This window comes from Bos taurus, chromosome 3 (genome assembly GCF_002263795.3).
Source record: "Bos taurus isolate L1 Dominette 01449 registration number 42190680 breed Hereford chromosome 3, ARS-UCD2.0, whole genome shotgun sequence".
Lineage (NCBI taxonomy): Eukaryota > Metazoa > Chordata > Mammalia > Artiodactyla > Bovidae > Bos > Bos taurus.
Genome location: NC_037330.1, coordinates 113900130 through 113920539, shown reverse-complemented (window position 1 = coordinate 113920539; position 20410 = coordinate 113900130). Strand labels below are relative to the sequence as shown.

General features: G+C 45.5%; 1 long non-coding RNA gene across 2 annotated transcripts in view; it reads right to left on the bottom strand.

The window, feature by feature from the left end:
* LOC101904718 (uncharacterized) overlaps positions 1 to 20410 on the bottom strand; it is a 67530-nt gene that overhangs the window by 32081 nt on the left and 15039 nt on the right. For both annotated transcript variants that reach the window (XR_805845.4, XR_009494037.1), the window contains exon 3: positions 3243 to 3377. This is a non-coding gene — a long non-coding RNA (uncharacterized lncRNA). The remainder of the gene's footprint in view (positions 1 to 3242; positions 3378 to 20410) is intronic.

Below are 20410 nucleotides of genomic sequence, written 5' to 3'. Positions count from 1 at the left end.
GAACTCTGCCACCAATCAGAATGAGCTTGCAAGTAGATTTGCCCCTAGAGCCACCAGCAATGAAAGTAGGCTGCTGACCACTGTGATTTAAATCTTGTGAAACCTTGAGCACAGAAATGAGTTGAGCCCTGCCTGGATTTCTGAACCAGAAATCTAGAACCGTAAGCTATAAATAGATTTTTGTCTCAAGTCACTAAGTTGGTGGTATTTATTACATAGCAGTAGGACACTCATAACCCATTCCAGTACTCTTGCCTGGAAAATCCCATGGACGGAGGAGCCTGGTAGGATGCAGTCCACGGGATCGTGAAGAGTCGGACATGACTGAGCAACCTCGCTTTCACTTTTCATTTTCGTGCGTTGGAGAAGGAAATGGCAATGCACTCCAGTGTTCTTGCCTGGAGAATCCCAGGGACGGCGGAGCCTGGTGGGCTGCGGTCTATGGGGTTGCAAAGAGTCAGACAGGACTGAAGCGACTTAGCAGCAGCAGCAGCAGCAGCACGACACTCATATAGCCTGGCTACTTTCTTTGAAAGAGAAAGGGAAAGTTTAGAAGGAAAGAACACACATTACTATCTCGCTGAAGCAGCCTGCCACAGCTGCACTGATACTTGCTCTCCTACAGGGGAGAGAAATTGCTTTAACTACTATATCTTTGGGCTTCCCAGGTGGCTCACTGGCAAAGAATCCACCTGCCAATGCAGGACAATCCAGAGACTCAGGTTCAATCCCTAGGTCAGGAAGATCCCTTGGAGTAAGAAATGGCAACCTACTACAGTATTCTTGCCTGGAGAATCCTAGGGACAAAGGAGCCTGGTGTGCTACAGTCCACGAGGTCACAAAGAGGGAGACACAGCTGAGTACGCATGCACCATATCTTCACCAGCAATGACTTTTATAATTTTGTTTTGTTGACAAGTGAAAAATGGTGTCAGATGGGTATCCTTAAAGGCCTGGGCATAATCTGTTGGAGTGAACATTGTCATGGTCACCTACAATTACTCCTTAGGTAATAGTTCTGTGAATGGGGTAAAACAAAAGTATGTGTTTAATGATTTAGATCAATAACTTCATAGCTTTCCAAAGAGCTCTCAGCCACCATGTAGAAGATCACGCACTCCTGCCAACACGAGTTTTAGTTGATTTTTTGTCTGTCTGTGTTTGTTTAAGTAAAATTTGTATTGAAATATGGCATTGTGTTAGTTTCCTAGGAATGCTATTATTTGCTCCAAGCAGATGTGTGTTCTCTCACAGTTCTGGAGGCCTGGAACAGACTTTGGCAGAGCCATGCTCCCTCCTAAAGCTTTAGGGCAGGGTTCCCCAACCTCCAGGATCCAATGCCTGATGATCTGAGGTGGAGCTGATTTAATATATTAGAAATAAAGTGCATAATAAATCTAATGCACTTGAATCATCCCCAAGCCCTCACTCAACTCCTGCCCAGTCCATGAAAAAATTGTCTTCCACAAAGCCAGAACCTGATGTCAAAAAGCTTGGGGACCGCTGCTCTGGGGGAAGACCTTTCTGCTGTGGAGTAAGACATTTTCCTCTGCTAGGTTCTTCTGACTGGTTTAAGAATTAAATTGACATGAGACAGATTAACAAGAGAAAGCAAACAAAAGTTTAATAATATCTCCATGGGAGAGACCCCGAAAACTGAAACTCACTAACATGGCTGAAGTCCTTCCCTTAAACGCTATCTTCAGCTAAGGATAAGAGAGGAGGTTGGGGAAGTATATGGGGTTTCAAAGAGGAAGAAAGTGATTCTCGTAGAGATAGAAAAGCAAATGTCTGGTAAACACGTGTTTTCTGAGCCTGCAGGGACAACGGACACAGATGGACTCTGATCGCCAGGCCCTGCCAGTGTCCCCACCTCACATGGCCCATATTTTTTGCCAGCATCGTTGGTGATAGCTCTCTTCTGCAAAAAGACCCTTTGTCTAAATTCTTTAGGCAGCCAAGGGAAAGGTAAAAATTAAGACTTCCTGAGTCATCCGGTTCTTAAAAATAATCAGCCTAAAATAATCCCCACATCAAAGAGACACCTTTTGGGGTGGCCCACATTGCTCCCTGCCACAGCTCTGCCTCTTTCCAGCTCTGCTGTTGTCATTCCTGGAATTCCCTGGCTTGTGGACACATCACTCCAACTTCTATATCATCACATTACCCTCTCTTCTGTGTGTCTGCATTTTCCCTGTTTTTATAGGGACACTTGTTACTGGATTTAGAGCCCACACTTAATTACTCAACATTCAAAAAACTAAGATCATGGCATCTGGTCCCATCACTTCATGCAAATAGATGGGGAAAAAATGGAAATGGTGACAGGTTTTCTTTTCTTGGGCTCCAAAATCACTGCAGATGGTGACTATAGCCATGAAATTAAGAGACCCTTGCTCCTTGGAAGAAAAGCTATGACCAACCTAGACAGCATATTAAAAAGCAGAAACATTACTTTGCCGACAAAGATCCATCTAGTCAAGGCTATGGTTTTTCCAGTAGTCATGTATGGATGTGAGAGTTGGACTATAAAGAAAGCTGAACATTGAAGAATTGAAGAATTGATGCTTTCAAGCTGTGGTGCTGGAGAAGACTCTTGAGAGTCCCTTGGACAGCAAGGAGATGAAACCAGTCAATCCTAAAAGAAATCAACCCTGAATATTCATTGGAAGAACTCATGCTAAAGCTTAAGCTCCATTCCTTTGGCCACCTGATACAAACAGCTGACTCACTGGAAAAGACTCTGAAGCTGGGAAAGATTGAGGGCAAGAGAAGAAGGGGATGATAGAGGGTAAGATGGTTGGATGGCATCACTGACTCAGTGGATATGAATTTGAGCAAACTTCGGGAGATAGTGAACAACAGGGAAGCCTGGTGTGCAGTCCATGGGTCATAAAGAGTCTGACATGGCTTAGCAACTAAACAACTAATCCAGAAAGATCTCACCTCAAGATCTTTAACTTAAGTAAATCAACAAAGACTCATTTTTCAAATAAAGGTCACATTCATAGCTACCTGGGGTTAGGACTCAGATAAATCTTTTGGAGGATCACCATTTACCCCAGTATAGACATCCAAATATAAAAGTCCACAGACCATAAGTGGATAATTCAATGAACTTTTACACACTGAACACCCCTATGTGACAACCGCCTAGAATGACACCAGAACTGCAGAGACCCCCCGACACCTCCTCTCCGCCAGCCCCTTCCCTCCTCCCCAGAGTCAGTCTCCATTCTGACCTCCGTCACTCCACTGGCTCTGCTCGCATTTGAACTTCATGTAGGTGGAATGCTGTGTGCCCAGCACTGGAGAGAACACCAGGTCTACTGTCTCCGTTTCTTCTGGCAGTACACCTAGAATCTCAAGAGAGCCACCTAACAGGAGAAGAAATAAGCAAAGGAGTTAATAAAATGACCAAACTTACTATAAGTCCACCAAAGTAAGTCGCTTTTTTATTTAGAGATATGTAACTGAGAGACTTCACTTTCACTTTTCACTTTCCTGCATTGGAGGAGGAAATGGCAACCCACTCCAGTGTTCTTGCCTGGAGAATCCCAGGGACAGGGGAGCCTGGTGGGCTGCCGTCTATGGGGTCGCACAGAGTTGGACACGACTGAAGTGACTTAGCAGCAGCAGCAGTAGCAACCAGTTAAATGGAGGAGGAAATGGCAACCCACTCCAGTGTTCCTGCCTGGGAAATCCCATGGACAGATGAGCTTGGTGGGCTACAGTCCATGAAGTCGCAAGACTCAGACGTCACTTAGCATGCTTGGGGGAGGGGAACCAGTTTAAAAAATGTTTTAAATCCTGTTTCTAATAGCACCCACAAAAAGAAGAGCTAAAGATATCCTTCCTAATAAATATGAGGGGGCAAATAACTAAAAGTAAAAATTAAGCTGAAAAATAACTTAGTTTTTAAAACATAGTTAAAACTATGTCTAAAAACATAGTTAGTTTTGACATGTATATCTGACACATAGCAGCTATGGGTCAGAATGGAAAATGCTCTATTTGAAAGTGAATAGCCTTCCCAAATGAAGCTGACAGAGTAAGTAAGTAGAAACACTGAAGAAAACTGTCCCCATGAAGAGAAGTGAGGGCATACGGGCTTCCCCGGGTTTGTACGCTATGCCAATCTACACCAAGTGCTTCTGAGCGCCACAGGCACAAGAAGCAGCTGTGTGTCAATGACCAGAGATCAGCCAGAACCAGGTCTGCATTTAACATATGTTAAATGAGGCATCACTCATTAACAGAAAATGAAAGATTTCTCAATCAAGGATGACCCAGTAATTGACAAGATATTTGAGGAAAATACCTGCTTCTAACTTTACCACACACCAGAATAAACTGTAGATTGATCAGAGCTCAGTTATTAAAAAAAAAAAATAGAAAAGAGAGAGGGGGAAAACTCCTTGGCTTCTGTATGGAGAAAGGACTTCTAAGTTTAAAACCAATGGAAGGCAGTAAGAGGGAAATGGTATATTGGCATTCACATAAAATTTTATGCCAAATATCACAAAAAACATGAAAGTCAAATTATAGGCTGAAAAAAATTTTTGATGAAGATGACTGAGAAAGAATTTAAATGTCAATAGATAGTTCCAAAGCATCAGTGAGAAAAACTGAAATGTTCTATTAATGAAATAGGCAAAGAAAAAGCTTTAAAAATTCAAGAAAGATGAAATGGAAGAACTTTATAAACAAATGACAATACAGTCAATCTTGCTAAGAATGAAGAAAAGTAAAGTTGAAGAAAAGGACCAATTTTTGCTTTCACTAGCGTTTGTGAAGGTGTGTTAGATAAGCTGTGCGTTTTCACATCTAATGATGGGAGAATAAATTTTTGAATTTATTCAGTCTTTTTGAAAATCAGTTTAGCAGTTTGTGTCAAAAGCTGAAAACATTCTAATATACTTTAAGTGGAAAAAACACAAAGGTTTGAATTGTGTGTGTACGTATATATGTGTGTATATATATGTGTGTGTATATAAATTGGGCTTCCCCAGCGACTCAGCAGTAAAGAATCCATCTGCAGTGCAGGAGACATGGGAGACTCGGGTTCAACCCATGGGTCAGGGAGATCCCCTGGAGGAGGGCATGGCAACCCATTTCAGTAACTCCAGTATTCTTGCCTGGAGAATCCCAAGACAGAGGAGCCTGGCAGAGTACAGTCCATACGGTCATACAGAGTCGGACCCGACTGAAGCCGCAAGTGTGGGCAGGACGATAAAGGATGAATGACAGATACTGTCGGGAAGAGAGAGGCTGGACCATTAAGAACATCTTGAACTTGAACTTGTGCTGTATAGAGGGAGATAGGAGTGATGGGGCACTGGATGGATTTTGTACTTGAACGTCACATAATCAGGTGTGTCTGCGGGGAAGATCAGCAGTGCAGAGAATAAACAGGGGGCAGGGGAGATACTGTACAGAGGGTGATGGATTCAGAAGCTTCTAGAACCTTCCTTCTGGAAGACGATGGAATCCTAAACAAGAACGGTCATAGTTAAGTTGAAATGTTGCAGGGGGGCGGGGGGACTGTTTGGAATGACAGCTCCTCAAAGGACTTTTGTGATTACTCCTGGTTTCCTCCCCTTAGAAAAATAATTGGCTAATAGCAGACAATCAATAAATGTTTGTTGAATGTATAAGTGAATCAGTAAAAAGACACTAGATATTTAGAATATAATACTAGAGAGAACTGGTGAATTTCCAGATGTAAGAAATAATGGTAGAGAACTTTAGGAAAGGTTGAAATCAAACAATAATTCCTCCAAACAATCATGTCAAGAAGCAAATTCATCCAATGTTGCCTTATAGGCTTCCTGAGATATTATTGTATTATAGTAATTTTAGTTATAATTCTACAGACCATCAAAATTTTTTCAAGGGCCACTTAACTGTTTTTCTTCTAAAAGGGAACAGACCCGTTCTGTGGACATAAGCCCTTTGCTAGGATTAACAGAAAAAACATTTTCTCCTTGCCTCATTGTCTTATAATTTAATTTTAGGTTTTATTTTTAATACAGAAATTTTGCATTTTTATATTTTGAAAAGTACAAGATGTCACTCAGAGTTCCCCAGCACAGAACCATTGGTGTCAGTGCCAGTTTCCTAGCTGTGATATTCCGCTACAGTCATGCAAAATGTATCCATGGGAGAAAGTGGGTGAAGAGTCTAGGGGGATCTCTCTGTTCTTTCTTACAACTGCAGGTGAATATTTTATTTTAAAATAAAAAAAAAAGAACTCATCCTTGAAAGGCTCATCTTCCTCTCTGAGGATTTTTCCACAGCAATGCCAAAAGAAAACCTTGGATTTGCGTACAGCCTCTGGAAAATGTGAGTTATCTGTACTTTCTCTGTCGATGAGCCCAGAAGAGAAGACTGTTGCTTGGCTGTTGTATTTGCAACATTTCTGTTTTCGGTGGCAATTCCAGAGTAAACACACCTCTTATTTACAGCCCCCAAACTGTGAGAGTGTCACCATGGTTATCCTTCCGCTCTTCTGAGCTTTATCACTTCCACTCCGGATGTGGTTTGTTCTGTAGAAGACTTGCCACCATTTCAAAGGAGCAAAAATGAATCATTTCTGAGTGCTCTATGCACTGGCATGGTACCGCGTTGCTTATCTCGAGATGGTTCAGTCCAGACCCCTTGAAGAGGGCTCTGGTTCAATCAACGTGGTCCCCTGATTGCAGTCAACACCTGCAGAGGCACAGCCCTGGCTGTGTGTGTGTTTGTGGTGAGCTGAGGGGTGGGAGACGGCAGAGAGCTGGGGGACAGAGAGAAGCCTCACCCAGGCTTTCCTCTCTCTCACTCTCCTCTTCTTGACTCTCAGGATGTCTCTGGTCTCAAGGCTCTTGTAGCCCCAACCTTTTTCCATCCCCAGGCATTGGATGCAAGGGAGGCACTCTGCACATGCTGGCTGGCTGGCTCAAGTTTCTTGTTGCCCCATGACCTGTCTTTTGTCTCCATTAGTCACCCATCCATCTTTGGAACCACTGCACAGCCTCCCAGACTGTGCTCCCTAAGTGCCCGTTTGGCCCTTGTCCAACTCTGTGGTCAGCCAGAACTATCTCTAAAATATTACTCTCTTGCTTAGTGTCCCTGGGACTCCAGAGCAGCTCTGGGTAAATATGAAATATGGTGCACACAGACGTCCCTGACCTGATTATGCTCACCCACCCAGCTCTGCAGGCCACCCTCCAGCTCTGTGTACAAGGCATTGAAGGGTGGCCCCACTTAAAGGGCCCCACAAAGCAACTGTAGGCACCTAGGAGCCCAGGGGTTCCTAACTGGGAGCAGCTGGGTTTGGGGTCCCAGCCAGAGTCCCATGACTTTGAGAGTGTCTGCGCTCTGACTCCACTTCCTCCTAAACTGTCTGGGGCTTATATCTGCTAGACGGCAGTGTGCCTGGCTTCACAGTTGACCTTAGATAGTCAGCATCTTTGTGGGGTTGGCGAGGCAGGTCCCATGTGTGACTGCAGGGCACCAAGAGGCCACCTGCCCCAAAGAGCTTCACCTCCTGACCTACGAATCCAGAAAGTACCTTGACAAGAGCAAACAGCCACTCTGTGGTCCTAACACAGATTTCTAGCTGTAATACCCACTAATCCTCTTCATGGGTTTTCTGATTCAGTCTGGTTGGGCATTCTCGAACCTCCGCAGCCATCCACAAAGCCTCCCTCTTCCTGTGAGCGGGAAGGGCGGTGCTGGAGCAGGACCGAGAGCAACAGGAGGCTGGAGACTGCATTTGGGGACTTCGCTGGTGGTCCAACAGTCAAGACTCCAAGCTTCCAGTGCATGGCGGAGGGATGGGGGGTGAGCTCGATCCCTGCTCAGGGAACTAAGATCCCATGTGCCTTGGGGTGCAGTCAAAAAGTGAAAAAAAAAAAAAAGATTGCATCAGGACAAGGACTGAACCCAGGATGCTGGATCCCAAATCTGAGCACAGATACATGTCTGGTAACATCATGGACACTGCCCAGAATCCATACATACTGGGGTACTGTGCTGTGCTGTGCTTAGTCGCTCAGTTGTGTCTCTTTGCAACCCCATGGACTGTAGCCCACCAGGTTCCTCTGTCCATAGGGATTCTCCAGGCAAGAATACTAGAGTGGGTTGCTGTGTCCTCCTCTAGGGGATCTTCCCAACCCAGGTCTCCTGTGTTGCAGACAGATTCTTTACCAACTGAGCCACCAGGGAAGCCCAAGAATACTGGAGGGGTAGCCTATCCCTTCTCCAGCTGATCTCCCTGACCCAGGAATTGAACCGGGGTCTCCTGCACTGCAGGCGGATTTTTTACCAGCTGAGCTACCAAGAACAGCGAAGTAGTAGTTTGGCATGTCTAGCTAATTCAGCTTGGACATCAGCCAGTCCAGCTCCTCCCTTTACAACTGAGGAAACTGAGGTTCAGAGAGATTCTGAGGCCTGCCCCTCTTGCAGCTAGAACAGGCAGGAACCTTTGTGAACCAGCCAGGGCCAGCTGGCCTGAATCACAGCTTGATCACTACACCGGGGCAGGCCTGCTCTTCGTAACTGTTCAGGCCTAGGCTTGTTCCTTACAGACTGTAGTATAAGCAGCACCGCCGAGGCGTGTGCAGTGCACAGACCACACAACTGTACAGAGAGGCTGAGAGCCAGAGTCAGGGTGAAGATCGGGAGCGACACGAGGCCTCGTCACTCGGCTGGGTCGGCAGCGAGAATGAAAGCAGGTGGAGTGCAGCCAGCTGACAGCAAGGCCCTTCCCGGAGACAGAGAGCTCCTTGGGCATTTAGTCTTGAGGGGAGCTTTGATGGGTCCAAGATGCTAACCCGTGAGCCCATGCACACTGGGCCGCGGATCCAGGGTCCCAGCCCAGGGGTCAAACCAAGTCAGGAGCGACGTCCAGCAGCCCTTTGCACTAACAGGCCCGGCGCCCAGAAGGAGCACACGGGCAGAGGTCGCGGTGCACACTCGCAGGCGGATGGCAACACCTCTGCCGGTGGTGCCAGCCTGGGGAAAGTCAGAGCCGCTGCGAGGCATTTAAATGTAGACAGTAAGCTCCAAAGGATTAGTGACCCTCAGATTCGCAGGCCTTTTTCAGGTTACAGACATGTGTGGATACCTGTTTTACTTAATCCCTGAGACGCGGGGCTCATGGTCCGCCCCCCGCCCTCCCCCCCATGCTCCAAGTGTATTTCGCAAGTTACAGGTAAGGACACACGAAGAACTTGAACAGAAGAGTCTGGTTCCAGGTGCCCGGCCTGAGCCACAGCGCTCCCTTCTGGCCAGACTGGAAACTTCCGTTTTGGGGCTTAGTTCAGTTCAGTTCAGTCGCTCAGTCGTGTCCAACTCTTTCCATGGACTGCAGCACGCCAGGCCTCCCTGTCCATCACCAACTCCCAGAGCTTACTCAAACTCACGTCCCTCGAGTCAGTGATGCCATCCAACCATATCATCCTCTGTCGTCCCCTTCTCCTGCCTTCAATCTTTCCCAGCATCAGGGTCTTTTCCAATGAGCCAGCTGTTCGCATTAGGTAGTCAAAGTATTGGAGTTTCAGCTTCAGCATCAGTCCTTCCAATGAATATTCAGAACTGATTTCCTTTAGGGCGGGCTGGTTGGATCTCCTTGCAGTCCAAGAGACTCCCGAGAGTCTTCTCCAATACCACAGTTCAAAGCATCAATTCTTCGGTTCCCAGAGGATGAAAGGAGCAGGTCAGGGTGGGCACCTGACTCAGGCCACGTGGGAGAGAAGTGGGGTGAAAGTGAAAGAGACATTCTAACAGGCAGACCCTGACCACAGCGACAGAGCACTAGTGTCTGAACCTCTGGGCACCATTCTGTCCCCAAAGGTGCCAGAGATCTAGTCCTCCCACACAGCTGCTCCGTGGGCATCTCTGTGTGTTTCTTCCGAACCAGTTCTTTTTTGGAAAACTTGCCTTTTTTTGTGTTCACGTGTCTTTCTCCCTGGCCACCAACCCTGGCCAGCTGTTCTATCTTCTGTGTTTCTTCAGCCCTTTATTATCCTACATTCCATACCAGACTCATTTTAGACCGGCTCATGATTTTTCTTTTTTACTAAAAGAGTATATTTATGGAGAATGCAGAGAATGTAGAAAAACACAGAGGCAAAAATAGACATCACCTGCAATCCAGCCCCCACGATATAAATCCCATTATAGTTTATATTGTGTGTGCTTAGTCACTCAGTTATGTCTGACTCTTTGCAACCCCATGGACTGTAGCCCGCCAGGCTCCTCTGTCTATTGGATTCTGCAGGCAAGAACATTGATGTGGGTTGCCATTCCCTTCTCCAGGGGATCTTCACAACCCAGGGATTAAACTGGGGTCTCTTGCATTGCAGGCAGATTCTTACCTTCTGAGCCACCAGGGAAGCCTGATAGCTTGCGTTATTTCCTTCTAAATCTTAAGTATATAATTAGATTGACACTTTACAAATAATCTTGTAATTTATTTTGTTGCTTAGCAGTAACTGCAGGTGTGTCGAAACGTTTTCCAATACTCTTTTTAATGGCTTTATCACATTCCATCCTGTGACTGGTCCATGATTTATATTGTACTGTGGTGCTGGAGAAGACTCTTGAGAGTCCCTTGGACCGCAAGGAGATCAAATCACTCAATCCTATGGGAAATCAACCCTGAATATTCTTTGGATAGACTGATACTGAAGCTGAAGCTCCAATACTTTGGCCGCCTGATGCGAACAACTGACTCACTGGGAAAAAAAAAATCAACCCTGATGCTGGAAAAGATTGAAGGCAGAAGGAGAAGAGGGCAGAGGATGTGATGGCTGGAAAGTGTCACCAATAGAATGAATATGAATTTGGGCAAATTCCGGAAGATGGTAAGGGACAGGGAAGCCTGGTGTGCTGCAGTCTATGGAGTCTTAACTTGGCGACTGAACAACAAATCTCCCTTGCTGGATATTCTGACTGCTTTGAAGTTTACTTTTGGGGACAATGATATAGATAATAGCTTGTCAGTGAATTTCTGTCCGTGGGGTAGAATCCCCAAAGTGAAAGCACCAGTCAGAGGGTCCCAGCAGCTTGAAGGCTCCTGACAGTCCCGCCTAGCTGAACCCTCACTTTTGCAGGTGTGACCTCTCTCACTTCTTCTGCTCACCCTGGATCAAGCGGCCGCATGGCCGTGACCTTTCACTTCTGTTTCAACATGCATTTGTCTGATTATCAGTCAAGTTAGCATCTTCACCATGGGGATGGCTAAACTCTCTGAAGGGGACAATGAATGACAGTTCTTTCCCCTGCCTTTGGTCCAGTAATTTCAGAAGTCAGACCAAAGAGGGACGGAGGGCTGAAACATCACCTCTATTCCTAATAAAGATGAAGACGGAGGACGCAGCTTCATGTGACAGCCAAAATGCCTATGAACTAAAGTAAGAGTTCAGTATCATCCTTTCTCTGAATCTTTTCTTTGTATCCTTTCTCTGCCTCTGGAGTGGTGCAGGTTGGACAGTTGGCAAGGACAGTCCCTCCCTGATGTGGGTACTTCCTCATGAGTCTCAGCTTAGGGGAGCAGAGGAGGGTCACCCTTGCAGGCATCTGGCTCTCGGAAGGGAAATGGAAGTGATGAGTGAGCATCCCTATTTACTTTTCTGAAAGGCCCTCTTCTCTTAGGAGAGGCTCCCCAAGTGAGTCAGTGGTAAAGAATCCACCTGCCAATGCAGGAGCCCCAGGAGACTCAGGTTCAATCCCTGGGTTGGGCAGATCCCCTGGAGGAGGAAATGGCAACCCACTCCAGTATTTTTGCCTGGGGAATCCCACGGACAGAAGAGTCATAGAGTTGGACATGACTGAGTGGACTGAGCACATACACACACTCCTCTTAGGAGAAAGTAAAGAAGAAGCTGCAGGGAGACCAGTAAATTTGGGGAAAAGTCCCCCAATTGGGATGTTTGGAGAGTGGCAATGAGCCCTTTCTCTTTTGCTTTTATCTGCCAATGGTGTTTTCTCCTATTAGTATTTATTTGTCAGCATATTTCCATCTGGGTTGACTTGTACCAGTGCCTTGTCGAGTCCTTTTTTTCTACTTTGTCTTTTCCTCTGAAGTAAAGTGTTTTCGAGCTATGAAAGTTTTACGTTATTTTTTAGCCAGATCTATCATTTCCATCCGAGGAATCGGCCACCCCCATCTCTACCACATTTGGGAGAGTCCCCTGGGCCAGGCATTCTGCTCAGACCTGTGCATATACCACCTGAAATCTTCACAGCAGCCCCCGTGGGGAAGAAGCAATTCTCCAAGCCGAGGTTTGCCAGGTGCAGTGAACCGCCAGTAATGTGGGCGTGGTAGGGCCAGGATGATCGGATGCCAGCTGCTGTGTCCATAAAGGCCAGGTCGACCTGGAGTCAGGCGCGGTGGCTCAGGGCTCAGAGCTTTTGGGAAATGAAAATGCTCATTTTCATTAAGGCTCCTAATTCCTATGCCAGGAAGTGAGCCTGTCTTCACGGATAATTTTTGGTAGGGATGATACAGATTCCAGTGTAGGAATGATAAAAGACCAGGGAGAGGCTGTGACTCATTTTAATACTGTGTTTTGAGAAACATCAAAGCTACCGCAGATTTATCTGTCTGCCTGGAAACACAGCTGTTCCCGGAAAGCTTATCCTTTCATACTTGTCTCAGACTTCATACAGTTGGTGGCCCCTTTCTTTCCATTTTTTTTTCATTTATATGCATAAATTATATTCATTGAAATTATTCAAAAACTGCAGTAAGGTATCTAAAAATAGTTAATAGCCCACTATCTCCTCTATCAACCTTTTAAAATAATAATGTTTAAATGATGAATTCTTGAATAATAAATAACTGGAATAATATTACTTAAATAACTAATAATTCAATAATAATGAGTACCACCACTCATGGAATGCTTCTTTTGTAACAGGAATATAGCATCATTCATTTACTCAGCAGAACGAGTAAATGCTACCCTAGCATCCAAGTTAAGGTAAATGCTACCCTTATTCTTGTTTCACAGGCAAAGAAACTGAGGTTCAGAGAGCTTAGTAAGTTACATAGGGTCCCACAGCCAGAGCTGGGCTTCCACATTAATGTTTGGCTCCAGAGGCCATGGTCTTAGCTACTCTACTCTGTCCATCCTCGGCAAAAATGGTGCATATGTTAATGTTCTTTGCTTAGATAAACACGGAGGAACATTATGTAGGTCAGATCACCCCCTTGTCTTTCTTTTCCTCTTTTCTTTGTAGCAAAGTCACTTGTTTTCCTTGACAATATACTTGGGTATCATATCAGATGGAAGCAGAGAACCCAGTGAATCTTTTATAGTAGTTGTCTTACAGTCTGTGATTGAATATTCTGTATTTAACCCCTTCACCACTCATAGGCTGTTTCCATTTGTTTTCTCTTGAAATAAATGCCGAAATATGTATCCTTACACACAAAACTTCGTGCTTTTTACATCAAAATAATGTGCTTTTTACATCAAAAGACTAGATGACTAACATTGGAATTGCTGTGTCAACAGCCTTGCATATTTAAAATTTTAACACATCAGTCTCATGTGGCCATAAGCTATTTCTACCAGACTTTTAAGGAACAAGTCTTTTTAATTTTAAACAAATTCTGTCAGACAAGAGAAAAGAGGGATTACTTTCAAACTCATTATATGAACTCATAACCTTGATATAATACAATGCCATGACATCACAGAAACGAAATATTTGGTCCTATGTAATTCATGCATATAGATATAAAATATTAGAAAACATAGCCCCAGAGTCTAAATAAAGATGAGGTGACACATTTTGCCAGTTGTGCAAGGATTGTTTGATGATATAAAATTTACTACATTAATCAGTCAGAAGAGAAAAACAATATAATAAGCTCAGTAAATTCAGAAAAAACATGTGATAAAAAGAAATGCCCAACCACAATTTTTAGAAGTTCAAAATTTGGAAACAGAATTTCCTTGAATGGTAAACTGTACCTATAAGAAAAGTAGGACAAATGTCTTCCTTGATGAAGAATGTTAAAAGCATTTTTTTAATTGAAAAATATGAATCAAGGATGCTCTGTCATGATTTCTATTTAACACTGTGTTCCTAGCCAGTCTGTATAACAAAAATGATAGTAATAAATTGAGATAGTAAAATAACTAATTACAAATAGACTATTCTTAAACCAATGATGAAAACATCTCATCGTCTGAATTAAGGATTATTACTATTCCAAAGCTGTGCACCTGAGATCCAAAGAAAAAGGCAAACAACTAAACTCTCATTTATTTCACAAAAATAGACACAATTCCACTAAGTGAGTATGTAAAAATGGCTTTGCATCTCCCCACATCCTTATCAGAACACTGGCATGGATAGCCTTTCCTTTCTGCAGGGGATCTTCCCAACCCAGGGATTGAACCCGGGTCTCCTGCAATGCAGGCAGATTCTTTACCATCTGAGCCACCAGGGAAGACCTCATCAGCATTGGCTGTTATCAATATTTTCAGATTTTGCAGATCTATGGTTGAGAATTTGGCTGTTGTGTTGTTTTTATTTGTACCATTTGCTCAGATGGTAGAGAATCTACCTGCAGTTTGAAAGACCTGAGTTCAATCCCTGGGTCAGGAAGATCCCCTGGAGAAGGGAATGGCAACCCACTGCAGTATTCATGCCTGGAGAATCCCATGGACGGAGGAGCCTGGCGGGCTACAGTCCATGGGGTCACAAAGAATTGAACACGACTGAGTGACTAACGTTTTCATTTCACTCTCACAGCCAGTGGTGAGGGGACCGTCTTCACACACCTGCTTTTCATCGTGCTGGTTGTTCACCTGCCCTGTGCAACCTGACGTTTGTTCTTCTCCTCCCTGCTCTGGGATTTTGGAAAATCTGCTTCCCAGCTCCTTGCTGACCAGTTTTCTGTTGGATTCAGCCACTGGGAGATGCTGGAAGCAGATCAGGAGGATGGGGGAGGGAAGGTCTCTGCAGCTGACTGTAGAGAAAGACCCAGAGTTGACAGATGCTTTTGCTTCTGAGCTGGTGGAAAAGTGGGTGATTCCACATTCCACTGATCCAGGCAGGGGCCTTGGACGTCTCCATCTTTGGTCCAGGCAGCATCTCTGGTGGGTCCAGAATCCACCCATCAGAGTTTCAAACAGCCGTGGAGTAGGAGCAACAGGCGGGCTCCAGCCTCTGACCTCTGGTCTTCACCCCCACCTCCCTTTTCTCATCATTTCCTTCCCCCTTCTTCTTTGCTCTCCCAGCCCTTCCAAAACCTTTGCAGCCACCTTACATTCCCTAAGCTTGAAACATCTAGAATAGTTTCTGACTGCACTCTGCCCAAAACTTTGTGTATATAATTTGCCCCATTTTCAGAGTTGAGTTTATTTTCATTTCTATTCATTAAAGAAAGCATTATTTCTATGTGAGCTATTAACTTATCTGCCATATGTCCTGCAAACGTTTTCTTCTAGACCATGTGTGGTTATTAACCTTGTTTATGATGTCTTTTCCAGAGAGCTGTCCCCTTTGCCTTATGATTTCAAAATCTGGAGGTGTGACTATATGTCCCCAAGCTTATTACAGCTGCATACAGCAGTTTCAGGCTTATCTAATGTCTTTCTGATGCCCACTCAGGTGTTATTCTCTGGATCCTTCTGAATTCTGAGGCCAAATTGGTGTTTCTTGTACCTTGGTCAATAAATATTCTGCCTGCCTCACTTCCAAGTCCACTACTGGTTATAAAAATTACACAAAATGCAAAACTAGAACAAGCAAAGGATGTGAAAATTGAAATTATGACTGAGTCACCAAGAAATAGTATATGGTGGTGGTGGTTTAGTTGCTAAGTCACATCTGGCTCTTTGCAACCTCATGGATTGTAGCCCACCAGGCTCCTCTGTCCTTGGGATTTCCCAGGCAAGAATACTGGAGTGGGTTGCCATTTCCTTGGATTCTTTATGGACTGAGCCACCAGAGAAGCTCAGTGCTACAAAAAATACATAATAATCCATAATAGTCGATCCTTGAGAAAGAACTCCATGATTTCTGGGGCCAATATCCAAACCAAGGAGTGGTGAGAGTGTGGAGGGGGTCAGGCTACGTGTGACGGTTTTGGAGAAAACCCTACTGTGTGCTTTGCTTCTCCGTCCCTCACCAAGAGAGAGGGAGGTGGAGGAGGGCCCGAGCCCTCACCTCAAGCAGAGAGGGGGCTTTCAATCAGACTAACCATAGGCTCTATTTATGAGACCACTGCTGCTGGGGGACCCATGGGACTGTGGACTGGATGGTAAGACACAGGCTGCCTCTCTGCTCTAAGAGTTGCTGCTGCAGTGCACTCAACTTCATTTCTAGGCTGTGGAGAAGCCAAGAATGTGTAGGTATGTCTACGCATGAGAAATGGCCTCACTTGACTGTGAGGGAGAGTCAGCATGAGTCCTGCCTGACAGGGTACACAGAGGGGTGCAAGGACCCCAGCAGCAGGAAGCTGGGACGATACCGGCTTCCTAGATACAAGTGGACATGAACCAGCTCAATGGACATGAACTTGGGGTGAACTCCAAGAGATGGTGAGGGACAGGGGCACCTGGTGTGCTGCAGTCCATGAGGTTGCAAGGATTGGACACGACTTAGCAACTGAACAACAGCAGATACAAGTGACTACCGGCAAGAGAGGAGAGAGAGAGTATTTCCTGCTACATCAGAAAACAAGAACGTCAGAGTCATCAGTGGTCCAGCCCTCCAATGTGAGCTGGTGAGCCCTAAGAGCACTCAGGAGGGAGAAAAATACCTGCCCATCTAGCACCCATAAGATTGCAGCCACTCTCTACAGGGACCCCCAAGGGAGCTCAGGTTGTGAAAAAATGCAGGATACTGACCCAGGATAGCTGGGATGCATGAAAGGAATGATTTCAGTGAGCCCAGACTCTTGCATCTTCTCATACATAGAAAAGCACTAAATTCTTCAACTTGGAATATCTGGATTTCTTTAAACAATAATCTTTTGATGTTAAGACTCCCTGCTCTTTTTTTGTAAAACTTCTATATAACCTGGCTCCTCCACTCACTTCCTCAGAGCAGCTCTCTCAGGGTTACTGAGATGTGATCTCTTGAGCTTGAAGTCCAAAAGCTTCCCACCAAATAAAACATAGCTCTCAACTTTTAGATTGCGACTATTTTTTAAGTCGACAGTAGAGTTGCCCTGGTCAAGGGAACTCAGGAAAAATAGTCAAGAGAGGGCCAACATTAAATGCCCATGAGACAGAGAACAAAGCCAGCCCATGGCAGAACAGAAAACCCACCCAGAGTTCACCCTGCTTACATGAGGGGATATTACCTCTAAGTCAAGTTGATTTGGCTATTCCAGGTGACTGGTTGCTTTAAATTCTGGATTAATGCTATGTTTTGTGACTAAAGGCAGCCACAGGGCTGTCTTCACAGAAGAGTGAGCATGTAACATGCAGGTTTTTATTCACAGGCAAAGGAAAAACTTCCCCCACTAAATGGATATTAAAGGGCAGGGAGAGACAAGAATAAAAGTGTGTTGTAATTACAGCTCCTGTATGTGCTTATTTCAAGCAACACTTATAGGCACAAAAGTCAACAGCTTACTGCTGAGCTCAGAATCTCGGCAGAAAATATTAAGAAGATAATTCTAGGCACAGTAGCAAAAGAAGCAGAATAATTAGGAACAAGATAAATCAGAAAAATGTGCAAGACATGTGAAAACAACCACATATAAATTCTGCTGATGAGTATTCAAAAGAAAAATACGGTACAAAGAGATACAGACAAAACCCATTGTTCTGTTGTTGTTTAGTCACGAAGTCATGCCCAACTCTTTAATGACCCCATGGACTGTAGCCCACCTGTCTCCTCTGTCTCTGGGATTTCCCAGGCAAGAGTACTAGAGTGGGTTGCCATGCCCTCCTCCAGGGGATCTTCCTGACTCAGGGATCAAACCTGCAGCTTCTGCATTGGCAAGTGGATTCTTTACCACTGAGCCACCTGGGAAGAGATCCAGACCAAACCCATCATTATAAAAACTGTTTATTATTCTCATACTCATTTATGTTAGAAATGATCCAATCTGTAGTCCAACAGAATTTTTGAAATGTAATCAAGTAATTCTAGGCTTTAGTTGTAGGAAAAATATATGTAGAATAGCTGGTCATTTCTGAAAAAGAAAAATTATCAAAGAGTAAATCTTTTCATAAATTAACATGAATGAAGTGAAAATTCATTTATTCATTCTGCAAATATTTTGAGCATCACCTGACCTGACCAAAGTGCCGTTTGAGATGTGGGTGCCTCCACATAGAAGCAGGAAACACCTGTGAGAGGCTCTTCAGTCTCTCTGTCTCCCTGCAGGGCAATTGGGAAGACACGTGCTCCTGACCAGGTAGCTGTGTGACCCTAGAGCCAAGGACAGTCTAGACCTCCACCACGTGGGCTCTGAGGAGTGGTCCAGCGAGCAAGGGAGAACTTGCATTCTCTTTCCAGACTTGACCTCCAAGTCATGCATCACTTTGAGTGAAGTCTGTGAATCACACACCCAGCCAGACTCACGGGGGAGATAAGGCTCCCCAGAACTGCAGAGGGGACTGGGTCTAGCAGAGCCCAGTAGGGGCAGATGGTCATGGCCGCCTTTGGGGTGTCTGTCTGTTGCTGGGGTGGGGGAGCTTCCCTGGTGGCTCAGTGGTAAAGAATCCCCCTGCAATGCAGGAGACCTGGGTTTGATCCCTGGTTGAGAAGATCCCCTGGAGAAAGGCATGGCAACCCACTCCAGTATCCTTACCTGGGAAATCCCATGGACAAAGGTGCCTGGCAGGCTACAGTCCAGGGGCTCACAAAGAGTCGGACACAACTGAGTGACTAAGCACACACCCACCCCAATGGCAGGTGTTAACTCCTTGATGACCCTGAGCACGTAGCCCCAGGCTTCCTGGCGCCTAAGGACTCATAATGCTCACCCTTGTGACCCTGCCCTGTTGCTTCACCATCGGTCAGTCAAAGAACCGTGCACCAGCTAGTCACCTACCCCGTGACCCCTGCTCCTCCCCAGCTGTCTTTTAAAAGGCTTTGCAGAAACCCTTAGGGGACTTTGAGGTTTGGGGGGCAGGAGCCTCCCGTCTCTTGCAGGGTCCTGCAGTAAACTCTGCTCCAGACTCAGACGTTTCGGCTTGTTTGGCTTCACTGTGCCTCTGGGCACAGGAACACGTGCTAACAAACTGGGCTGGGACCGGGGAGGGGGAGTGAGGCCCCTGGGGCACCACTTTTAAGAAGGTGCTTACTCTTGGGCTAGGGACTGACTGCCTCCCTAAATCTGGCACCTCGCTCACCCTACCGTAGTTCCAAGGCCAAGGCAGCAGCAAGAAGGAACCTGCATGTTTTGAATGTGAGCCCAGGTCACCTCCTGAGACAGGGCTGCTGAGAGCGCCGCGATTTGTACTGTCCCTGGGTTTGCTGGTCAGTGACCTCGCGGAGGCCTGTGGTCAGCAACCTTCCACTAAGAACCAAGTAAGCAAAATGAGCATTTTATGTCATAAAAAAGATACTCAGCTACATTCTCTGGAGACTTACCCAGGTTGTTAACGTATCAATTGTTGTTCCGTTACTCAGTCGTGTGTGTCCAACTCTTACGACCCCATGACTGCAGCCTGCCAGACTACTCTGTGCATGGAATTCTCCAGGCAAGAATACTGGAGCGAGTTTGACATTCCCTTCTCCAGGGGATCTTCCCGACCCAGGGATTGAACCCTCATCTCAGCAAGTGGACTCTTTACCATCCGAGCCTCTTGAGAAGTCCAGTGTATCTGTTGTTCTTTCCTTTCCATGGCTGAGCAGTGTTTCACTGTGTGGGTGTCTTGGGGTGTTTAATCATCTGCTCTTTGAAGGGCATTTGGGTTGTGTGGTTTCTTGCTATTTTGAATAAAGCTGCTGTGGACACTCATGTGCAGCTGCTGTTGTTCCATCACTAAGTCGTGTCTGACTGCGACCCCATAGACTGCAGCACGCCAGGCCTCCCTGTCCTTCACTGTCTCCCAGAGTTTGCTCAAACTCATGACCACTGAATTGGTGATGCCATCCAACCATCTCACCCTCATGAATATTCAGTTACATTTTCATTTCTCTGGAATCAGTGCCGAAGGGCAAAGGGTTTTAACCCTCGATATAGCAGTTGGGGACAGCAAGATGTTTCTAGTGCTTGGACAACAGAAAAGTGCTTTCTGAGTAAAGGAGGAAAGAGCAGGAAGAACTGAACAGTGCGCCAGCCTCCTTCACGGGAGCTGTGAGCGCAGGTAGAGGTCATGTAAGTATTTCCCCATCTGCATTTCAGTGTCCTCTTCATGCGCACAGGCGAAAATAGAAGCACAAATAGCTGGAGGAAACACAGCCTGTGAAACCTGCACTGTAAGTATTAATT